Source organism: Lepidochelys kempii, chromosome 14, assembly GCF_965140285.1.
Source record: "Lepidochelys kempii isolate rLepKem1 chromosome 14, rLepKem1.hap1, whole genome shotgun sequence".
Lineage (NCBI taxonomy): Eukaryota > Metazoa > Chordata > Testudines > Cheloniidae > Lepidochelys > Lepidochelys kempii.
In genome coordinates this window covers 23,889,607-23,911,315 of record NC_136393.1, presented here as the reverse complement: position 1 = coordinate 23,911,315, position 21,709 = coordinate 23,889,607, and the positions used below count along the sequence as shown (strand labels likewise).

The following is a 21,709-nucleotide window of genomic DNA, read 5'->3' as shown; positions in this document are numbered from 1 at the left end:
TGTCCTCTCTAGTGACCTCCAATACCAACCCCCCTCCTTGTCGGGTGGGCTCCTGCCACCGCCCCATCGGTGCCCCTGACAGCTGTTCCACCTCCAACCCACCTGGGGAGACCTCTCAAGTTCCTAGAACCCTCTTCTCCACCCCTACCTCCATCCCCACCCAGGTAGGGCAGGGAGGGGGCTCTAGCAGGGTGGCGGGGGGCAGAAGGGATTCTGGCAGCAGTGAAGTGGGATGGGGAGAGGTTGAGACCTTTCCCCAAGTAACCCCAGGGACAAAAGCTAAAGCCACAGGATGGCAGCCCTGCTGAACGGGCCAGCGAATGGCAATAGGATGGGAATGAGGCGCTGGCCCCCACCCCAAGCTCCTGAGTCGATTGCAGTTGCTTACCGTGACCCCCATCAGTCGCTGCGCTTCCCCCAGGAGGGAGTAGACGAGCATCAGCCCAGCCTGGCTGACACGCAACAGGGGGTCGTGGATGGACAGCACTGCTGTCTGCAGGAAGGATCTCTTCTGACCAATGGAGAAGAATTTTCCAAAGACCTAAAAACAAGAGGACACGGGACTCGAGCAGATTGCCCAGAGCCAGCCTCCAAGTCCTGGCGGTACAATGGCATCTAGTGCCCCAAAGGGCGGGGAAGAGAGCTGCTGTGGCCAAGGCAGTTCATTCCACAGGAGGCTTTCAGGGTCCCAGGGCTCAGGGAAGCCCCTTTATTAAAAGGTCGCAGATGCTGAGGGACCAAAGCCTCCAGTGGCTCTTTCGGAAGGGCAATTTCTGGCAGGGGCCAGGATAGGCTGGAAATGGATCTCTAATGTGTGTGAGCAGGCCCACTCTGCTGTGCAGGGCACAGAGACGACAGGGGACCCTGTGTTGCTTCCAGCAGAGAGATCTCCTGCATCTCAGCGGCTAGAGGAGTGTATATGGGGGGAGATAGGGAGGGAGTTGGAGCTGAGAGACCAAAGGTCTCTTCCCCGCAGCTTAGTGATTTCTCTCGTTGCTGGGAATGGCCTCTGCATCTCCTTGGTTTCTTCACAGGGAATCCAACCTGCAGCCTGACAAGGACAAGGAAACTCATGGGCCAGTCCCCATCCCAGACACTCCTCGGAGACTTTTCTTCCGCGGAAGCAATTCAGCTCGTGGGAGGCGGGACAAGCTCACACAGTCTCTCTCACGGGGCGTCTGTGGAGCAGCGTTCTGTCGATGCCCTTGTCGATCCAGGAGCCGCTCCAGGACCTCCTCTGTGATGTTGTGGCAATCACCCATTTCACCTTTGACTCCAGGCTGGGGGCACTGTGTTACGGTGTGTTGGAAGGTTTGGATATTCTCACCACAGTTGTGAGACGGGGGCGGGGGGGTGTCTTTGATTTTCTACTTGTGCAGCAAGTAGCCGCAACTTGGGTCAGTGACAATGTGCTTCTTTGGAACAGTGGCTGAGGTCCAGATACTCTGCCATTCCCTGGCCGGGTCTGGAGACATGAGGGGCGCGCATGTGGTCCATATTAGCTCTGGAGCTCACTATGTCCCCTACCCAGTTCCCAGGTTGGGGCATTCGGCTTCCTGACCGGCAATGGAATTGGGCAAAGCCCACCTCCTTTCTCTGCTTCTACAGGGTGCAGGGAATTAAACAAGGGTCTGATCAAGCAATCGTGACTGACTGACTCAGGGCTCTCCTCTCAGACACTTGGGGATCAGCCAGGGGGACAAGGAGCAGAGAGACACCCAAAGCCATAATCCTATATTAACTCACCCACCCGGGGATCCTCCTTATGCCATGGAGCAATGCAGCCATGTAAGACACTCAAATCACGGCAACTAGCGAGGTTCCAATGTGGGACCTTTAGCACCAGCCTGTCCCACTGGTTGCTGGATGAGGAACTCTGAGCTGGAAATAAGGAGTGGGCTCTTTTCCTGTCTCCAGGAGGCATCCACTGCAGGGAACCCAGCCAGCCACATTCCCTGAGCTGTGTCATGCCCTGGCACAGTGCACTTACCTCCCCCACTCTGGCTGTATTCTTGTAGCCTAAGAGCCTTCTGTCCTGGTGCCAGTCATAGCACCAGAGATCTTCTGCGTCATGTATGGTCAGGCCTGGAAGAGGGAGAGAGAGAGAGAGACTTTTCTCCTCATTCTGGTTGCAGTTTCTGTGTCCTTCCAATCCCATTGGTGGCTCCACAGTGGAGTGGAGAAGAACAGAGGCAGAGAGAGACTTGTCCTTCAGCCTGGGTCAGTCTGAGAGAAATGGTCTGGGGTCCCATTATCCACCTGTGGTCACTCTCAGTCCCCTATTGGGTTCTGTGTCCCAGCTGGGTTCCTTACCCCTCTGTTGGAGCAGCAGCTGGTAGAGCCGGTAAGTCCCCTCCCTGGCCTGCCGGCTGATGTCCTTGTCTGGATCGCTGACAAACAGAGCCAGCTGGGCCACATGGTGACCCATCCTGGGGAACTCGGCAGAGATCTAATGGAAGAGAGAGGAGAGGGGACTCCATCAGCATTTTCCTGTCAGCTCCCCTGGGCTAGAGGGCTCCTTCCCCTTAGTTCCTCTGCAGGAGATGCTGGGGGAGAGGAGCTTGAGATCGACCCTTCATTTTCTCTGCTGCCAAGGGAGCACGGAGCTGCTTTGGGATGCCAAGCAGGGACTGGAGCATGGGCCCCTTAAAGGCCCAGGGGCAACACTGAACCAGGACACGAAGAACTTGAGTCAAGCCTAGCTCAGTCCCTGCTCTGACTCTGCCTCCCCATGAAGAACCCTCCTAACCCACAGCCCCGGCAGCAGCAGATCCTGCAGCCCGCTGGAGCCAGCCCGCCACCAGCTGGAGCCAGCAAGCTGGGGTCGGAGCTCACTTACATCAAACTCAGGGAGGGTGACTGTGTATCTCAGCAGGGCTGTGCTGCTCCTGATGGCCCTGGCTCGCTCCTGCGACACCCTGGACACGACCCACAAGTTGATATTCTGCGGGGAAAGGAGGCAGGTCAGACTCAGTGGCCAGGTGCACCTGCTTTGAAAATGAGCTCCCCACGCCCCCAGCTCCAGGGGCCTGAGACATTCTGTGCAGGGGGGAATATCTGAGGCCTTGGTGGCAGAGCTTGAGAAGGGGATTATTTCACCCAGGATGCAGCTTGTACCCTGCAGGTCACAACTTGTCAGCGTCTCTCTAGATTGGGACAATGTTCGGGGTCGGGGCTGGTCCCCTCCTCCCAGAACTCCTGATTCCTGAACAGTTCACCAGAAAGGAGACTGAACCCTCGGCCCTTCCCTGCTACGAAAATCCTTGCGGGGATGTAGGGAGTGACTGAGAACACAATCCCCCCAGGAATTTCAGAGCAGATCAGAGGGAAGGGCTGATTCCCTGGGATCCTCCTGTTTCTCTAGGAAGGAGCGTGTGCCTCTTCTCTGAGAACCATCTCCCAAATCTCATGGGGTGTGTGTGTTGCAGGGGTGAGGGAAAGGTGGGTTTTCAGACTCTCACTCCCCAAGACAGCCAGGAGCCGTGTGGTTAGTGCTCAGCAGAACCAGGCAGTGCTCTGGCTTTAAGTCCCAGCTCCTTCCTCTGTCCCTCAAGAAGGAAGGACCTGATACTGCTTGCACTGACCTCCCCAACCAAGGACGGCCCACTGGGGACCCAGCTAGGAGGACACAGTAGAAAATGGATCTTCCAGTCTCTCCTTACCAGTCCTCCAAAGAGTTCAGGTGAAATGGGGCTCACCTCCAAGATGAAGTGGAGCCTGTCTGTGCCTGGGGACTCTGCCAGCAGGTTCCCCAGCATGGCATCCAGGACCTCTGGGATGACTTTGTGCAGAGCCTGCAAAGCATGGGTCAGAGTGAGGGAACGTGGGCCTACACGTGCCACAGGATGGGAAGAGGGGTCTCTGGGAAGCACTGGGGAGACTCCCAAACACATCTCCTGGACTCTCTCCTTCACATCCCACTGCAGGCAATTCACAAGAATTGATGACCCCTGGACCTTTGATCCATGAGCTTAGCAGGTCTCTGCAGAGTGCCTTGTAGGCAGAAGAGTATGAAACAGCCAAGTTGCTATGGATGGAAGCTGGGCTTCTGGGCAAAACAGGGCTTATGAAAGAAAGAAAGAAAGAAAGAAAGAAAGAAAGAAAGAAAGAAAGAAAGAAAGAAAGAAAGAAAGAAAGAAAGAAAGAAAGAAAGAAAGAAAGAAAGAAAGAAATCCCCCAGGGAGGGGCAATCTCTTCCCTGCTGGAGGCAAGGATTCAACTCTGCAGCTTGTTCCATCTCCGCTACCCCACCCCTAAATCTGGAGCTCCAGTGAATCAAGGGAGCAGGGACCAAGGACCACTCTGGAAAAGTAAGAGGATGGAGGAGGAGGAGGTACCTGGATGTCGGTGGTGTCCTTCTCCGTGCCCAGGGTGAAGACGGAGTGAAGGGCAGCTCGCAAGAGGTGGGTCTCTAGGGCTGGCTCCAGGGCAGGTTTCATGGTGCTGGCAAGAGAGAGGAGCTGGTATTAGACTGTGCAGTACGGGGGTGGGACTGTCGCCAACACAGACACCAAGCCACAGGGATAGAGGCACAGGCTGGCGAGAATGGAAACTGAGACACTGAGCTTGGGAATGACAAGGCCAAGGCGTCCCAGACAGACAGTGGCAGGACAGGAATAGCTCCTGTTCCCTGGAGCCTGCTGCCCCTCCTGTATCTGAGCCCGGGAATGAGCCCCTCCCCAAGGCCCCTGTCATGTTATGGGAGTGAAAAGAAGAGCCCCACCAGGAGAGAGTGACCCTTCCCACCCCACCATCTCTGCCAGAGGTGCCACTCTTGGGAGGTGACCTGGGAGGGACAGTGACGGTGACTCCCAGCCTTGGGCCTGAGCAGCACTGGGGTGAGGGGAGCTGGCGGGGTGGGGGGGTGGGGCTGTTTCGGTACCAGAGGTTGCCCACTGCAGCCAGGGAGTGGGCGAGGACGGCGCTGGGTGACGAGTCATCGGGAAGCTCCTCGATGAGCTCCTGTGAGACGCAAAGGAGACAAAGGAGCATGTGAGATTCAGGCCCGACTGACACCTCCCAGGGAGGAGATGACACAGCCAGTGCCCCACATGGCCAGAAGGATCCCCCACCACCTCCCGCTCCCCCGATTCCTTCCTGCCCATCCGACTTGCCCCCTTCCCGGATTCCTGCCCAGCTCACTCCCAATCCCCTTCTCTCCTCCTCCCTGTCAAAACTGCCCTCATTCAGCCCCATCCCGACGACCAAGCTGGGACCATGTGATTCCTTGTCCCCCACTCTCAGCTGCCCCCCAGCCCCACAATTCCCCCCCTCCCTCCAGTTGCCGTATGGAGTGTCTCACTCACCACGATCCTCTTCACCACAGCCGCCTTGCAGCAGCGCGGCTCCAGCGTGTCCTCCCCTCTCTCCCGTGCAGCCAGACATGCGGGGTAGATGGCCTGAAGGAACAGGAGCTGCTGCCCCTCATCCTGGACCCACCAGGAGTGGGGTATAGCGAGAGAGAACCTGTTAGCGAGGGACCTTCCTGCCCCAGCCACACCAGCTCCAGGGCTCAGGCCTCAATGGGGGATTGTGGGGACCCGCTGATTGTCCAAATCCCCCACCACTCCTACACAAGCAGGATCAGGAACTGGGACAGTGCCTGTCGGGGGAGACGACCTCAGCTGTTGTGGGATAAACACCCCCATCTTGGGGGTCCCACATAATGGATGTAAAAGGGCTCCATTAGGGGTGTTGGATCAGGAGGGACAAGACCCTCGGTAGGGGGTGGGGATGCTGGGAAGGAACAGGGCAATCTTGGTTGCAGCCCAGGTGGGGAACATTTGTACCTTATCTCTGCACTGGAGCTGCTCTCGGATGACCTTGAGAGCAGCTTCATCTTTGGACATGTCCACCCCTTCCTCCTGCTCCGAATCCAGGGGGGTCCCTGCACCAGGGAGGGAAGGACAGGGGTGTGGTGGGCAGAGCAGGATTCAAGACCCCCCTTCCCACCTCAGGCCCCCAGGGCAGATCAGGCCCCAAACCCCCCTCTCAGGGATGCCTTCAGCCCCCAACAGCTGCAGAAGCCCAGAGCAGAGCCCCCCTCCCCTGCCCAGGACTCCAGGGGAGGTGCCTGTTCCCCCCGCCCGGAGCAGCAAGGACCAGAGTGGCAGCAGCTCTTCACGCCCCCACCCCCAGGTCCCCGTGCGGAAGGGGCAGCTGTGTGACGGCTGCTGCTGTCCGTGGGGTTCGCAGGGCTCAGGCCAGACATCTGGGCTGGGACCCCCGCCCCCGTATCCCTGGGAGAGCATCTGGGCCCAGGGTGTTCACATCCCGTCCTCAGCCCTCCCGGAGCCCAGCCTGGCTCCTCACCTGGAACAAAGCAGTGGCGCCTGTCGGCCTGGCTGCTGCCAGAGGCCCAGGTGCTGCCGCTGTCCCAGGCTGAGCTGCCGGTGCTGGGACAGGGACCTTCCCCCTCCTGGCCGGCGGGGGCTGGAAGGGCCTCAGAGACCGGGCAGGGCGAGGCCTCCTGATGGGAAGGAGGGCTGGGCTCCTGGGGCTGCTGCTGCCCACACAACCAGCCCCAGAGCCACCCTGCCCGGCGCCCCTCCTGGGCTGGGTCCTGTCTGCCAAACCGCAGCCTGGGCCAGCTCCACTGGGGCCTGGTCGGGGCCTCTCCCAGCTCGGCGCCGGAGCCGGGAGCCGGGGTCCTTTTCCAGAAGGCCGGGCACTTCCGCCGTCTGGCCTGGATGGGACCTGCTTCCCCGCCAGCAGGGACGCAGGGGTTGCTCTGCCCCTTGGGAAGACGGCAGCTGCTTCCCTCAGGCTCTGGGGCCACGTGCAGAGCCTTCCTCCGCAACATCCGCAGGAGCCTGGCCATCCTGGAATCGAGCGGGAAGCAGGTGTGAGTCTGGGCTCAAGGCATCCTTTCACTCCTGGGCCTTTTCCGTCCCTCCTCCTCCCACTTCCAACCACAGCCGCACCCTCTGCCCCCACAGGAGTGCAGGGAGTGCCATCTACACACACGGGCAGGAGTTCATTGCATGATCTGCTCCCAACGATCCCCCTCGTAATCCCTGCTCCTGCAATAGCCAGAAAGTCTCATCCTTTTCCAGCAATGGGGTCAGTCCCAAAGACCATCGGTTACTCTGGACAAGCAGCCCCCTCCTGTCGTCCCAGGCCACTCTCCCGCCCAGGCTAGAGAAGGAACAGAACCCAGGAGCCCGGACTTCTCCTGGGAAACCATTCTCCACATCAAAGTCACAAAGACCGTAAGCACAGGAAGACCAGAGCCCTCCTCGTTCCCCATTGATTTCCAGGCTCAGCAGCTCACAGGGTCTGGCCCAGCTCAGAGACCCTCAGCCTGTGGAACAGTGTCCCACAAGGGAAGGGCTGGGAGCCCCTTTGCTGGAACCTTTCCAAACACACTGGAGACGGCTCTGAAGAAACCCCTGCCTGGCCTAAGAGTGAGGGGCTCTTGGGGGCTGTTTGCAAATGAAATCCCCCTTTGGAGATAGTCTCTCCCCCTGTTTCTGCCTCTTCCCAGACAGACAGGGGAAGACACCGAGGAACCTGAATGCCACTCACTTGCTCTCAGTGATGGTATGATGGATGGCGGATGTTCAGGGTCAGCAGACGTCCGTCGCCCTCCTCCTCACTCTCCAAGCCCAAGGCAGGCTGGAGAGGGTGGTGACCTCAGGAGTTTCCCTGCCCAGCCAGCAGGCAGGGTGATGACACGAGGGCGATCGACTGGCTGTAAAAACAAGAGTCTGTCTGATTGCCAAGGGACGGAGAAACTCAGCCAGCAGCAGGGGGGTGCCGAACACTGCCCTAGGGCGGAGGTGACAGCGCCTCCAGGATCCTGACATCCCAGCACTTTACCCACCTTCCTGGAGCCTCCCAACCCTGCTGGGCTGTAGCGATGGGACCTCAACCCGACTGATAGCAAACGGGCGTCACCTACCAGCTCAGGGTCACATTGAGTGTCAGAGCCATGGATGGACCCCTTCACTAACCACTGCCGCACACTCCCTCCCACAGCTGGCAATTGCAACCAGGCCCTAATGGCTGGTCCCCCTGACTTTGAGAGGGAGGGTCACTCCTGCTTCCATTGCTGCCTCTTGATCTGTGGGACTTTGGGCAAGTTGCTCCCCCTCTCTATGGCTCTCTGGGACTCACATCCCTGAATGGGCTTTAAAAAAGACAATGGTTAAAGTTTGGCCCCAACTAGTTCTTGTTTTTCGAGACTAGCCATTTTAGCAAAGTTTAGAGTTCTTGACATTCAGCACCTGGAAACATTCCATTCTCCTTCGCAGACGGCCTTAACATCCCTTATCTCACCCAGGCTTCCTGCTGCCTGGAGTTAGAGAATTGACCCTGTTCCCATTGGACCTACCCAAGGTGTCACACAGCAAAGCGGTCACGGAGCCAGAAAGAGAACACAACAGTCTTGACTCCTGTTCTAACAGACAACAACCCCCCCGGAGGCAGTGATAAAATCCAGGAAATAAGGTGTGAACATTTGCATGGAAACCGTTTTCTGTCAGAAAATCCATTCAGACGAAACCACTTTGTTTCTTGAAAGCATAACAAGTGGGATGAAAATTCTCTGCAAAAATATTTGTTTGCAAAACAAGAGCATCTCCTCTCCGTCACAGTGCATTAAACTGTCTCGTCGTACACAAAGGGGAGACACTATGCTCTAGAAAATTAGATGAGATGCTTCAGTCTGAGCTAAGTAGTTGCTGCTCTTCACAATTTCAAAACAATAAAATAGAAATGAGATTGAATATTAGGTCATAATCTGCTATGGCTCAGTGTGATAGGACACCCCCTAGTCTGCACTGCTCCAAGTGACACTCTTCAGTGCATCCCCAGCATCCACCCATGGTGAGGTAGGTGGGAGAGGATTGTTATTTGTACTTGACAGAAGGAGAAACGAAGGCTGAGAAAGGAGCGGGGACTTGTCTTAGCTGATGCAACCAGTCAGTAGCAGAGTTGCTCTCAAATGAGCTACAGACCAACAATTGTTCCTAGTAATTATTCAGCAATTATTTCAGAAGAATTGGAATGTTCGAGAGGATCATGAACTGCTCCGAGACAATGAATGGAGAGCAGCGTCAACATTGGTCAGACATCTAACTGGTTGTGACTTATTTGCTTGGTCATAAAAGAGAACAACAAAGACCAGAGTTTCCTCCCTGTCAATAGCCCCCTCCTCAGCCAATCAAGGTTGATACTTTGAGGAGTGGGAGGCTAAGGGTTCTCATCAAATAGCCCAAAGAATGGCCCTGGTCACCACCAAGGGGATCACTCTCGGAGCACTAGTCCAGTCTCACCTCTCTGTGAGGGCCTCCCGCAACCCCGCCCCCCCAGCCTCCTCTCCACACACAGAGCTCCTGGTGGTGGGAGGAGAACAGAGGAAAAGGAGAAAGGAAGCAAGAAGAGAAAGGTAGGAGGGACAGAGGAAAAGGGAAAACAAAAAGGAGAAACCCCAATGTCCCCAGTAATTCTAAGGGACAAAGTCCTAGGTCAGAAATAAAATACTGCCCCCACAAGCTAATGTTTTCCTTTCCTAAAAATCAGCCGGCACCTGATGGATCAGACTGAACAGGTTCCAAACCTCTCCGAGGCTCTTACCTTCTCTACAGGGAGGTCTGTTTTCGAGCAAAACCACAAAAAGAAAAGGAGAAAACTCCGAAGAGGGTCCTCCTTGCGCTCACGTACGTGCAAGTGAATTCTCTCTCAGTCCTCCAGGAGAGACCTCGAGAAGGAGACGTGCTGAAGCAAAGCCACAGGGATCTCCGAGGTTGCCCCTGTCCTGCTCCCCTGTCCTGCCTGGCTGATGTCAAGATCCCTCTGTGAGGTCATCGCCCCCCCACCACCTTTGTCCAATTGGCTGAGGTCCTGCCAAAGGCCCTTGTGATGTCACTGCCACACCCACCCCTCTGCTGCAGTGCTGATGTCCTGCCCCTGTCCAGCCACATTGGATGTTTGAGCTGCTTCCCCTGGATCACCCCTCTCAATGAGCGTTCATTGTGGGCTCAAGCCGAACACAGTAAAACATCAGAAGTAAAACTTCTCCCTGTGCTACGCTCAGTTTTTCATAAATTAGCAGACTTTATGGACAGAAGACACAATTAGAGCATGTCTTCTGACCCCCTGCATATCACATGCCTTCTGTAGAGCATAGGAGCTAGTTTTTGACTACACACCTTCCAGAAAGGCATCTAGTCTTCATTAGAAGACATCAAGAGCTGGGGAATTCCCACCACTTCCCTTTCTAGTTTGTTCCTTTGGTGATTCATCCTCACGGTTGAATATGTGTGCCCTCTTTCTCATATGAATTGGTCTCTTTTGAGTTTCCAGCCACTGGGTCTTGTTATGCTTTTCTCTGCTAGATTAATGAGCCCTTTAATACCCGATATTTTCTCTCCATGAAGTCACTTCAACACTTCAATGATGTCACCTTCCGATCTTTTTTATAATCTAAACAGGCTGAGCTCTTTCAATAGCTCACTAGCGTCTGCCAGGAAGGGAGTCCCCACAGAGGGACACCGTAATCTCCCAGGGCGGGAAAAGGCTCTCACTGCCATTTCTTCACCTCATGGGGTATTCTCCTGTTCTGCCAACCCCACTCCTATTTAAGCATCTCCAGGTGCCTGAGGGAGCAGGAACCAAAGGCCATCCTGCATCTGGGACAGAGATGGAGGTTGATGACCTACCTGCCCATGGTGACCATGGTGCAGGACAGCCCTCAGCACATGCGAATGCAGCTCCAGATCTGGGAGCAGCTTCCCTTTGCTGGCATGAGACCTTGCAAGTTGAGGGGGTGAGACAGGCACTAACTTTTGGAAACCCTCAGTGGGATCAGAGGGTAATGGTTTGTAGAAAGTGGTGTTGGACAGCTTTACAAAAACTAGACAAGAACGGTGCATGTTCCAGGGCAGCTCCAGCCCTGGTGCTGTCAGTGAGATGTGTCCTCCCAGCCCTGCTTGACGGGTCTTTCTGTTTCAGAACCTCATTGTAACTGCAAGAAAAGCCCAACCTGTGGAGTTGTTGTTGCACTTAGAGTTGTATCGTCTGCTTTGATCGCTGCCATCATTGCTCTGGCAGGTGAGTTCCCAGCTTCCGCCCTGCTCCCTTCCCCTCCATCTACAATCTCCGTGCATCCCATTCCCCGTGACCTGCCACGGTCCCTCTCTCCTCCCGGCCTGTCTGGCTTCTGCCCCTGGGACAGAGGATTCCTGGGGGATGTTCCTCCCCGACCCTCCTCCTGCTCCCTCCCAGACCCCTGCACCTGGGCACTCTCTGTGTCGGGACGATCTGACTGACATTAGCCCCCCCCCCCCCCAGCCCATCTCTGAGCACTTTGGACCCAAGTCACCTTTGCCACGCGCCGTGAAGCAGTCCCTGACCAGGGTGTCCAGTGGGACAGGGTGCAGTGCAACCCTGAGCCCTTTGCCTTCCCTGTGTTGCTCTGAGGTTACCAGCCTGGCCTTCCTGGATCTTCAGGTCACGCCTGTGGCCGGGCGGCAGGTGCTGCCGTGTTATTGAAAGGAGCCGTAGAGCTCAGTCTAGACCCCTCCACCAGCGCAGTGTGAAAACCCACCAATCGCTGAGCTTGGCCATGAAGGGTCCCTTAGCACCATTCACTCCCCCGGGCTGCCCAGACAGCGTGTGCTCGTGCAGAGGGCTTCTGTTTGCCGTGAACATGAACCCTGCTGTATCCCCCCGTCGTCTGGGGCAGGGCGTGCTGGAGGCTGTTGGGGGTGAGATTTCTCTACTGCCCTGGGATCCGATCACTGGGCCCCAGGAGGGTTTAGCAGCTGGCAGAGGGGATTGAATCCAGGCCTGTCTGCATTAGGAATCCTCTGTGCCGATGTCATGACATCCGTGCTGTTGAATTGGGGCAAACCGCTAAAGGAGACGCACCGCACTGGTGCACAAAGCAGCTTGCCTTGGTGGAGTTCGCTGCAGGAAGTTACCAGAGCGAGCCGCAGTGCTCCAGCGCATCTCCAGGAGGTGTTTACCCTGATGTCACTGCGTCACTGTGATTATACGGGTGCAGATTGCTCGGATACAGAGGTGAATTAAGTTCCATCATTCCTGGCCCACAGTGCAACAGGTCACTTCCCGTGGCTGTGGTGTCCGGCGCCCCCTTGTGGCTTTCATGTCCCTGAGTGAAAGTTCCCACCTTCTTCTCAGTTGTTCACCTGCTGTTTGTTGCGAGGTTGAACATCCAGCTGTTGATCTTGTGCCTGGGGTGAAATGCTCTGAGCTGTGTCAGTCCCTCCCAGGCTGGGAGTGTCCCTGGAAGCCTTCTTGCCAGGCAAATTTACTGTGACAAACATCTCCCTCACCCTGCGTCTGATTGCCGTGGACCAGCCCCAGCTGGGGGTCCCAGTAGGCTTGGCAGGCTGGTCAATTGACTGCCTGTTTGACCTCAGTCAAATAGTGTCAAATACTCCAGCAAGAGCCCTGGGGGTAGGAGGCAGCGTGATTTTTGATTGCGTCTTGCAGCCTCACTTGTGTTTTTCAGAACTTGGTTTCAATGTTTCACTTTTTAATCTGAGTTAAAATAACTCAGTTCAATAATTTTTTTAAAAATTAGGCATAAGTATCTACCTTAAGCTAAACCTACTGGAGACAATGACGTCTTGCTCTTTTTTTGTTACTGTTCTGATAAATTGGTATTTTAAAATATTTGACCATTGGTTTTTTTTATGACACATTTGAGGTACCAGTCAAATGCCCAATTCTAGGTGCAACTCTTACCCTCCATGTGACTGTCTCATTCTCAGTGCTGGCATCTAAGCTTTCATCAGCTGATCTGTGCCCCCCTGCTGGACCCTCGTGCCCAGACAGCTGGGTGGGATACCGAGGGAAACGCTACTATTTCTCCGAGAGGGAAGGGAGCTGGACCGACAGCTAGAGCCCTGCTCTGCACCGGGTGCCTCCCTGGCTGGGATCGACAGTGAGCAGGAAATGGTGAGAGACTCTCGAATTGCCAGACACTGGCCTTGGCTCAGCGGCGGCTGCTACAGTAGGACCTGGGCTCTGCCCCCTCCCGTGCTGGGAGGCCAGAGTGAATGAACTTCCAGCGGCTGAACGCCAGCCCTGGCTGGGCCCAGGGCCCTACTGTCTGTGTGTGATCACGAGGATTGGCCATTCTCAGCTTCCCCCTCCCCAAATAGGGAGACAGCCCCTCTCTAGGGCAGGGCTGGCTCAGGCATCTACTGGCTGCGGGAGTGGGACTGAGAACCCAGCCAGTGCTCCTGTTTGGGGGAAGGGAAAAGAGCAGCCAGGTGAGGCTGTGGGGGGTGGGGTGGGGTGGGGGTGGGAACCTGTCACATTGACCCCTCCCACTTTAGCTTGACTTGCTCCCTCCTCCTACCCTGCTGTGGTGAGCGGGGGCTGATCTGTGAGAAGAGACGTCTCTGCAGAGAGTTCAGACCCAGCAGCTGCCCCCAGCCCAGGGGAACTTGGGGTGTGGGTGACTGGGAGCACTGGGGCCGGGCTGCTGTGTGCGGTGGGAACGTTAAGACTGCCCGGGTGGTCTTGTGCTTTGCAAGAGGGAGGGGAAAATCCCCCCCCCCCCCGAAAATAAACTGAGCGCCCTTCAATATGCGACTGGGATTCTCTGCAGCACAGAGCCCTGGAGGGGCGGTGGGGGGAGCACGGGAGCTGGGGCTGATACCTGCTGTCCCTCGGCTTTCTTTAAGGCGTTCCTGCTGAGCCATAAGGGTGTCTATGACCACTGGATCGGCCTCCGGAGGGAGCAGGGTCAGCCCTGGACATGGGCCAACAGCACCAAATTCAACCACCTGTGAGTCTCTCTCACTCCTCTGGACTAATTCCCTGGGCTTGGGGATTCTGGTGTCTGAGCGGTTTGAGCTCAGGTAGATCCACCATTCAGTGCTAGTGAAACCACCAGACACGACCCTGGTCCGTTCGCGTCCTGCGTGTATCAGAGACCGATGGGAGCCGGCGTGTCCCTGAACTCTCGGCTCCTCCCCGCAGCACGGTGCTGGGCCGGAGACAGAGCCCGCCATAGCCAGAGGTGCCCTCGCAGCGCGCTGGGATTTCAGCTGGGACACTCGCTGTTCTCCCCCAGCCCTCTTCAGCAAGGTCCCTGGGGTGTCTGACCCCCCCCGGGGAAAGGAGGCAGCAGGGAGCTCAGGTTAACAGTGGCTGCTAGAGAGGGCAGCATGCCGAGCAGTGCATGGCAGGTGCAGGTCCCGCTGGGGATTGCAGCCGGCAGGTTTGAGTGACTTGGCTGGTGAGGCCTCTGAATCCGCAGCAAGGCACCGATGTTAAAGGAGCCTGCGGTTCACAGGTGCTGGACGCCTGGGGCTCCCACTGGAATGGGGTACAGTAGTGATGGCTGCCCAGCCAACACCCCGCAATGGGTTTCAGTGGGCTCCAAGTGTGATCACAAAACCTTGAGCCTGGAGCAGGGTTTGAACCCCGGAATTCAGCACTAGAAGCATGAGCCTCTGCCATAGGAGCGAAAGAATCCACTTCTTTAACTGAAACCCCCCCTGATTGATAAAGCTCTTATGCAGGCCAGCCATTAGAGGGGGATGGAGACCCCCCACTTCCCTGGTCTGGTTTACTTCAGTACTTTGAAAACTCAGGCTGTTATGGCGCTGGGTCAGGGCTCCCCAATGGACAGTCCCCATTCTGCTGTATTGGACCCAACCTTTGGATCCCACCTGCTTCCAGCCTCACTGGGTCTGAATAGCCACCAGACACTGTCCTGAGTTCGGGCCTCTGTGGCCCTCTCCTGGGGTACAGACTCCCTGTCTGGTTCCCTCCTTAGGAGGTGGGACCCTGCAGATCAGCTGCTGTAGGACCCAAAACCAGGTCTGAACCCTCCCAAACCTCCCAAGAGGCATGTTGTCCCTAGAGCTCCACCCTCCACTCCAGAGGAACTCTGGGAGGGTCACGGGAGGGTTACAAACAGGGCACACATGCTTTCACAAAGGAACTTCTTCAACACTCTCTTTTTCCCCCATCCCCAATGGAAAGCTCAGGAGTTATAGATCAATGGAAAAGGAAACCCCTGAATGCAATTTCCTCTTTCAGTGTCATCTTGGTTCTGCTCCGTGTGTTTCAAGGAGGGGAGATTCCTCCTGCCCCCCGCTTTTCCTGCTCGGTCATCTGATTCTGGTGATGGTCTACCCCTCTTGTTAGAGGACCGGTCCCTTTTGACAATCAGTCTAAGAAATTCTCTCCATCCTGCTGGGGACTTTCCATTCTCCAGTACCCCTGTGGGCTGCTCAGCATAGAGGGTCACAAACAGTCAGTGGTTCTGCAAAGCCCCCGCTGTCCTGAGCTCTGCTCCTGAGGGGCTGGGAGAGTAGCTGCTCCGCACTCAGGCCTGCACTGTGGAGAATGGCTCCCCTGGCTGGGACTGGTGTGAAATGCCTGGCCTCTGCCTGACTGCAGCTCCCTGGCTTCTGTGTTGCAGGTTTCAGATAAGAGGAGGAGGTGACTGCGCGTATCTGAACGAGGAGAAAGGGGTCAGCAGCTCACGGTGCTACATGGAAAGACGGTGGATCTGTAGCAAACCTGAGGTGTATGTGATGGGAAAAGAGACTGCACTGGAAGGGGGCTCGAAATGAGACTCCTAGAAGTGACACTGATCCAACTCACACCTACTTGAACGAGCCAAGTCCCCATTCGTCAGCCTGGCCAGGATCTCAAAATCAGGCAGCGGGGCCCTCAAGCATTAAGTGTGTCTCGTTTAAACTGTGGATTCTTCGTATGTGCCTTCTGCTTTTGAACCTTTAAACTCAGGGTCACATTGTCAAGCTTTTCTCTGCAGCTGAGAGGGAGTGATCTCATGAGAAGGAGTCTCAGCCACACGCTGGGGAAATGAGAGAAGGGAAGGCCTTGTTCGTTTAGACTCCAGAACAGCATTTCTCAAATGCAGCCACCAGCTGATTGTTTTGCAGCCACAAGAGCCTCCAAAGTGCCCCAACAATCGCTGAGATGTTAGGTATTAAAGGTGCCTTCTAAATGCCATAAATCCTAATGCGCGCTCCCTTTTACATAGTACCATGCCGGCAGAGCTGAGCTACATCGGTGTGGTTTTCTTCGAAGTCGCAAAGTGTATTCTTTGGCTAAGAACATAAGAAGGGCCAGACTGGGTCAGAGCAAAGGTCCATCCAGCCCAGTATCCTGTCTGCCGACAGCGGCCAACACCAGGTGCCCCAGAGGGAGTGAACCTAACAGGCAATGATCAAGTGATCTCTCTCCTGCCATCCATCTCCACCCTCTGACAAACAGAGGCTAGGGGCACCATTCCTTACCCATCCTGGCTAATGGCCATTCATGGACTTAACTTCCATGAGTTTATCCAGTTCTCTTTTAAACCCTGTTATAGTCCTAGCCTTCACAACCTCCTCAGGCAAGGAGTTCCACAGGTTGGCTGTGCGCTGTGTAAAGAAGAACTTCCTTTTATTTGTTTTAAACCTGGTGCCCATTAATTTCATTTGGTGGCCCCTAGTTCTTGTGTTATGGAAACAAGTAAATAGCTTTTCCTTAGTCACTTTCTCCTCACCACTCATGATTTTATAGACCTCTAACCACTGTGTTTACATCTCATGTTACTGTAGCTCTGTAAGTGGCTATGGGCCATCTCACTGTGTGGTGTTTGGGTAGGTTGCGATTGTTCATGGGGGGGGGGAGGTGAAAGAGTTAAAAATGTGACTGGGTATCAGAAAGTATTTCAAATAATCTAGTGCCAGAACATGACCTTGAATGTGACAGCAGGTGGCTCCTCTGGGACCTTCTGCGAAGAAAAACAAAACATAGAAAGAAAAAGGAACACTTCAGCACCAGGGGGAAAGGCAGTTTCCTGTGTTTCTGAAGCCACCCGATTCCGTTTCTGAGCAAGTTGCAGTGTGCGAGAGAAATTCATCAAATTGAAACGTATGTTGTGCAACGTCCCTACAGCACTCGTGCAAGGGAAGTTGAACCAAATTACCACGGTGAGTTTCAGAGGCGCAAGCTGTTAAATGATGCAAAAACCAAGCTGAAAAGACAACAGCAACGGCTCAGATTTTGTTGTTCCTATTATCATTATTATTATTACTGGGCTAGGTGGATTGGGTTTTTTTGTCTGTGAAAGAAATTTTGGACATATTGGCAGATACATTCTCTCATTATTATTTGGACTTCTCTTATGTAAAGGATTTTTAAATTTAGTTCAGAATTGTTGTACAGCCCTCCACCTTTGACCAAAAAAGCAAAAGAACAACAAAAAAGACAAGACTGCGCAAAGCACTGGTTTGTTCTGTGTTTAGGTCCAGTAAAGATAGGACACAACTGTACCTTATATTTATTATTGAGTCTGCAAAAAATCCCTATGTAAATATGCACATGTAATTTATTTGTTTGTTTTCCCTACAGTTAGTTAAGTATTGTCAGAGCCGCATGCTGAGGCTGCCAAAAATTTGTGAGAACCCCGGCTCTAGAAAGTGTGAGGATTTGGTTTTCTATGTAACCATTACTTTCCAGTATTTATTCACTCTCGCTTGCATCTCTGTTCTTTGATGATAAACTCGTTCCTGTTTTCTGTATATCTAAGTGCTGGGTTCTCAATAGAGTGGTTGGCCTGAATTGAATCTTACAAGCTGCTGTGGACCGCGCCTGAGGGAATAGAGTCACAGTTCTGCGTGTGCTCAGTGGAACGGGCTGAGCACTCCCGAAGGACGCTCAGAGGCTTTGGGGGTGTCGATCGCAAACCTGTACACAGAGAGCGAGGCCTGCAGGGGGCTGGAAGGTCAGGCCTGCCCTGCCAGGGGTGGTGGTTTGAGAGAGCTGACCCATGGCAGGCCTGGACAAGGCTCCCCCAAAGGTGCCTCGTTTGCCTGCTATGAATCGCTCAAACGGGCACACGTCCCCGGCTCATTCCACCCCTGCACCCCCCAGGTACAACCCGCACAAGGCATTCTGCCAGGGGCGAGGAGAACTCGTGAGCTTCTGCCCTTCTGTCCCATTCCTGCTGCTTGCCCGGAGCTAGGCTGCCTGCGATGGGTTTTCAGTGTTTGCTACTTTCAGGGGGTTTAGCGTGTGAGTGGCTGCGAGAGGGGAAAAGAGAGTCGGAAAGTTGTATCCCGAGGGTTTAGGGAAGCATCAACCTCCACCGTCCCATGAAAGCCGTGGCAAATCAAGTATGTGAGGCGGTGCAGGGCGGTAGTTCACACTCCACCGCGTATGTCAGCCTGCAATGCAAGGAGGGGGGTGCACCAGACGTCTCTCTTTTCCTTGCTCGCCTGGACCCAACCCCAGTGATGATAGGGGGCATTTCTGGTTGGCTGTACCGGGCCTGCTACCCAGCAGTGTCTTGAGCCCACTCCCGGTGAAAATTCTCACCCTTAGTCTCACAAATAGGGTGCAGGCCGTATCAGGCCATACTGGGGTTGGCATTAGCTCCGCTCACCACAGGGCCTTAGGCAGCAGACGGTTCAGATACTCAGTTGGTTTTAAGAGCCATGGCAGGAGAGGGGAGGTAGGAGCCCCTTAAAACTATATTGGGCACAGACAGGCTCTTGGGAAGTTTGATTTGTCCCATGGCCCCATCCCCACTCTGCCCCTTCCCCCAAGGCCTCACCCTCGCGCCCCCTCTTCCTGCGCCCAGGGAGTCAGCGCCCACAGCAGGTGTGCAAGACTAAGTGATGCGCGTGTGTGTGACAGAGAGAGAGAGAGAGAGAGAGAGAGGGGTTAGATAATTTCTGTATTGATAAACGCAAGAGTTCAAAATGAGTCGGGCCTCAAAACTGTGAGACCCACTTAAAAATCATGAGACTTAAAATACTAAATGCAGAGTTTTTTATTTCCTGGTTTGCGAGCCTTTGGCGGTCATGGTTTCTAGCATGCTCTGCAAGGGTTAAAGACTTTGTTTTGTCTGCCCTCCCTAAGAAAACCATGAGAACTGAGATTCTGGCCTGCTGACAGGACTCTAGGAGCTGGGGTTTTAAGAAAAACACCAGATATCATGAGCCATATAAGGGGAGAATGGGCAGTAAGTTACAGCTGGTTTAGAGAAAGTGCAACTCCCTAGAAGTCAGAAGGAAGCAGACGAGGAACTGTGTGTTGGAGGTGTATCTGAGTCCCGCGCCCTCCTGGTGTAACGTGGATTATACTCTGCTTCTGCCTCCCAGCTCTGGGTCACCTAACCTGGCGGGGAGGGAAGCCCAACCCCAATGGAACAGGGTCGAGCAAGAGAACTTTTGTGATGGTTGGGTGGGTGCAAGACAGGAAATCCCTTTGCAAAGGATTCCTTTGCTCCTCTCCGTGCTCTGCTTTGCCGTGCACGTCTCCTGTGCTCCTTTCCTTTGTGGTTAACTCTCCCCTTCAGGCAGAGGTGAGAACTTTTAATAGAAGTCAGGGTATTTTTGTTCTACTACACAGACTCTGTGCTGGTGAGGGGGAAAGTGTTGCCTCATAGATGTGCCCCCGGGAGTGTTTAGTTTTCTCAGATTACTGGCTGGGGGCTTGAGCCGGTTCTGTTTTGAGTTGTTAAGGGAAACCCCTGGAAACTAAACCACGTCCTTGTTGCTGCCGACACCACCTGGAAGAGGGGTTACGTAGCTACAGCCCAAATCCTTCGCCCAGAGCAAAATTTTCCCTCAAAAAAAGTTGGACACATGTTAACCTCTTGTTAAATGTACCAGGGAACCCCCCTCCCCACATTTCTCCCCAAGTCCAGCCGCAGCCTCAGCCCACCCCCGTTGCACACACTAATGTGCCCCCTGCCTGGCTCCTTTGTGCCCCCGGAGACCCATCGGGGGATCCGCACAGTGCCGGGCAAGCTGCACCGGCCAGGGCTCAGCTCAGCGGGGTCAGCGCCCAGAGATCCTCACTGGTCACAGTCTTTCCTGATCTTGGGGTGGGGGTACTCTTGTGGGGGCAGCTCCATGGCCCAGCCAGTGTGGAACCAGGAAGAGTAGTGTCGTCCCCAGGGGGAGCCAGCAGGGCCGGGGCAGAGAAGGGTGTACAGTTCCGGGGCAGGGCGGCAGGGGGGCCCAGGCCCAGGTGAGTTCAGTTTTGACAGCTGGAGGTGGTGGTGCAGGGTACGGGGAGACTGAGGCACATGTGCCGGGCTGGGCTACCTACACTCAGAGCCCTGGGTATACACAGAGAGGCTCAGCCTAAGCAATTGCTTGGGGCCCCCAGCAGCTCAAGGGGGGGGCCCCTAGTCCCTTTTTTTATTATAAGAACTTGTCTGTTTTAGTATTGGGGGAGGGGGCAAAAGACAACTGGGGGGAGGGAGAGGAAGGGATGGGGTGGGTCAGAGCCTCTCCGCAAGCTGGGGAGAGAAGGAGACAGACAGACAGACACACACCCCTCCCAGCGCCTGTATTCCCACTTCCACATTGTAAGGTGTGGGGGGGGGGAGGAGAGAGGGGGCAGGGCCTCAGGGGAAAGGGTGGTGCAGGGGGCGGGGCCCCGGTTCGGGCATCAGTGCTCCCCCCCCACCCCCCAACACACACACTTTTAAGTACTTCCACTGCCCCGGAAAGCCGAGTGTGGGGGGGACTGGGCTGCCGCCCCTCCCCAGCCAGGCTCTCCCCAGCAGCTGGCTATGGCCGCTTGCTCCCTGCCTGGGGCCTGGCTGCCCAGTCTCTGTGGCACAATCGGTTAGCGCATTCGGCTGTTAACCGAAAGGTTGGTGGTTCGAGCCCACCCAGGGACGCGGACCTGCTTTGGGGGGGTAGGGATAGCCATAAGCCCGAGAGGCAGCGACACAAGAGCAGGGAGTGCTGCGGGATCCTGAGCGGCTGGAGCCTCTGCTCTTCGCCCGCTCCCCGGGGGCAGACAGCTGGGTGCGTTTCCCTTCGGTGTTGCTGATCTGCCCAGCTGAGCGGGGCTGCAGCCGTGGGACCCTCTCCCCGAGCCTGGCGGCTCCCGGCGGGGCAGCCTGTCCCCTCGCTGCTCCCTCTGCCTGCCTGCCGGGGTCGCTCTGAGCCCACTCCCCGGGGGGGCTCTGGCTCCAGGGGACACGAGCCTGGGCGATCTGCGAGCCGGGCTCCGGCTGCCCGGGGAGCGATCAGGGGCTGGGGGTCTCCGCCAGCAGGTGAGGAGGGGCTGGTGTTGTGCATGGAACTGGGAGGGGGCGAGCAGGGAGGTGCCGGGTTGGGTGGGAGGAGAAGAGCTGGGTGGGTGCATCGATCACACTGGAGAACCCGGAGTCTATTGGGGAGGGAGCTGTGCGCTGACCAGATGGGGGAGAGGGCGGGCGGGGTCTATTGGGGAGGGGGCTGTGCTCTGATTAGGTGGGGGTATTGCGGAGGGGGTCGGGCGGGGTCTATTGGGGAGGGGGCTGTGCGCTGACCAGATGGAAGGAGGGTTAAGGTGTTGTACCAATAAAATAAAAACCAGCAGGATCTTATTAAAGGGAAAAAGGCAAAATACCACATTTACTGTGAATACAGAAAGAATCATAGTAAGCAGTTAGTTATAGTTATAACATTCCATTCAATCTCATATTTATTCACACATTCAGTCATACAAACACACACACACAGGTTCTGCAAGGTTGTTATCATAGTTACCAGCCTTAGAGTTGCTCATACCAAGCCACTGGCCAGGTGGCCTGGACATGAGGAGGGAGCAGGGCCTTGTCAGATGCTCATCTGATGCTCCTGGAAGTTGGTTTGCAGAATCAGACCCCCAAAGTTCTCACTTTTTAGAGTCTATTTTTACAGGAATTTCTTCCTATGCCAGTCTATGGGAATTGCTTCATCATGCTGTT

At 55.4% G+C, this 21,709-nt stretch overlaps 1 non-coding gene across 1 annotated transcript; it reads left to right on the top strand.

The window, feature by feature from the left end:
• The first annotated feature begins 20,576 nt into the window (after positions 1 to 20,576).
• TRNAN-GUU (transfer RNA asparagine (anticodon GUU)) lies at positions 20,577 to 20,650 on the top strand. The gene has a single exon. It is a non-coding gene; the product is annotated as a tRNA-Asn (tRNA).
• The last annotated feature ends 1,059 nt before the right edge of the window (positions 20,651 to 21,709 follow it).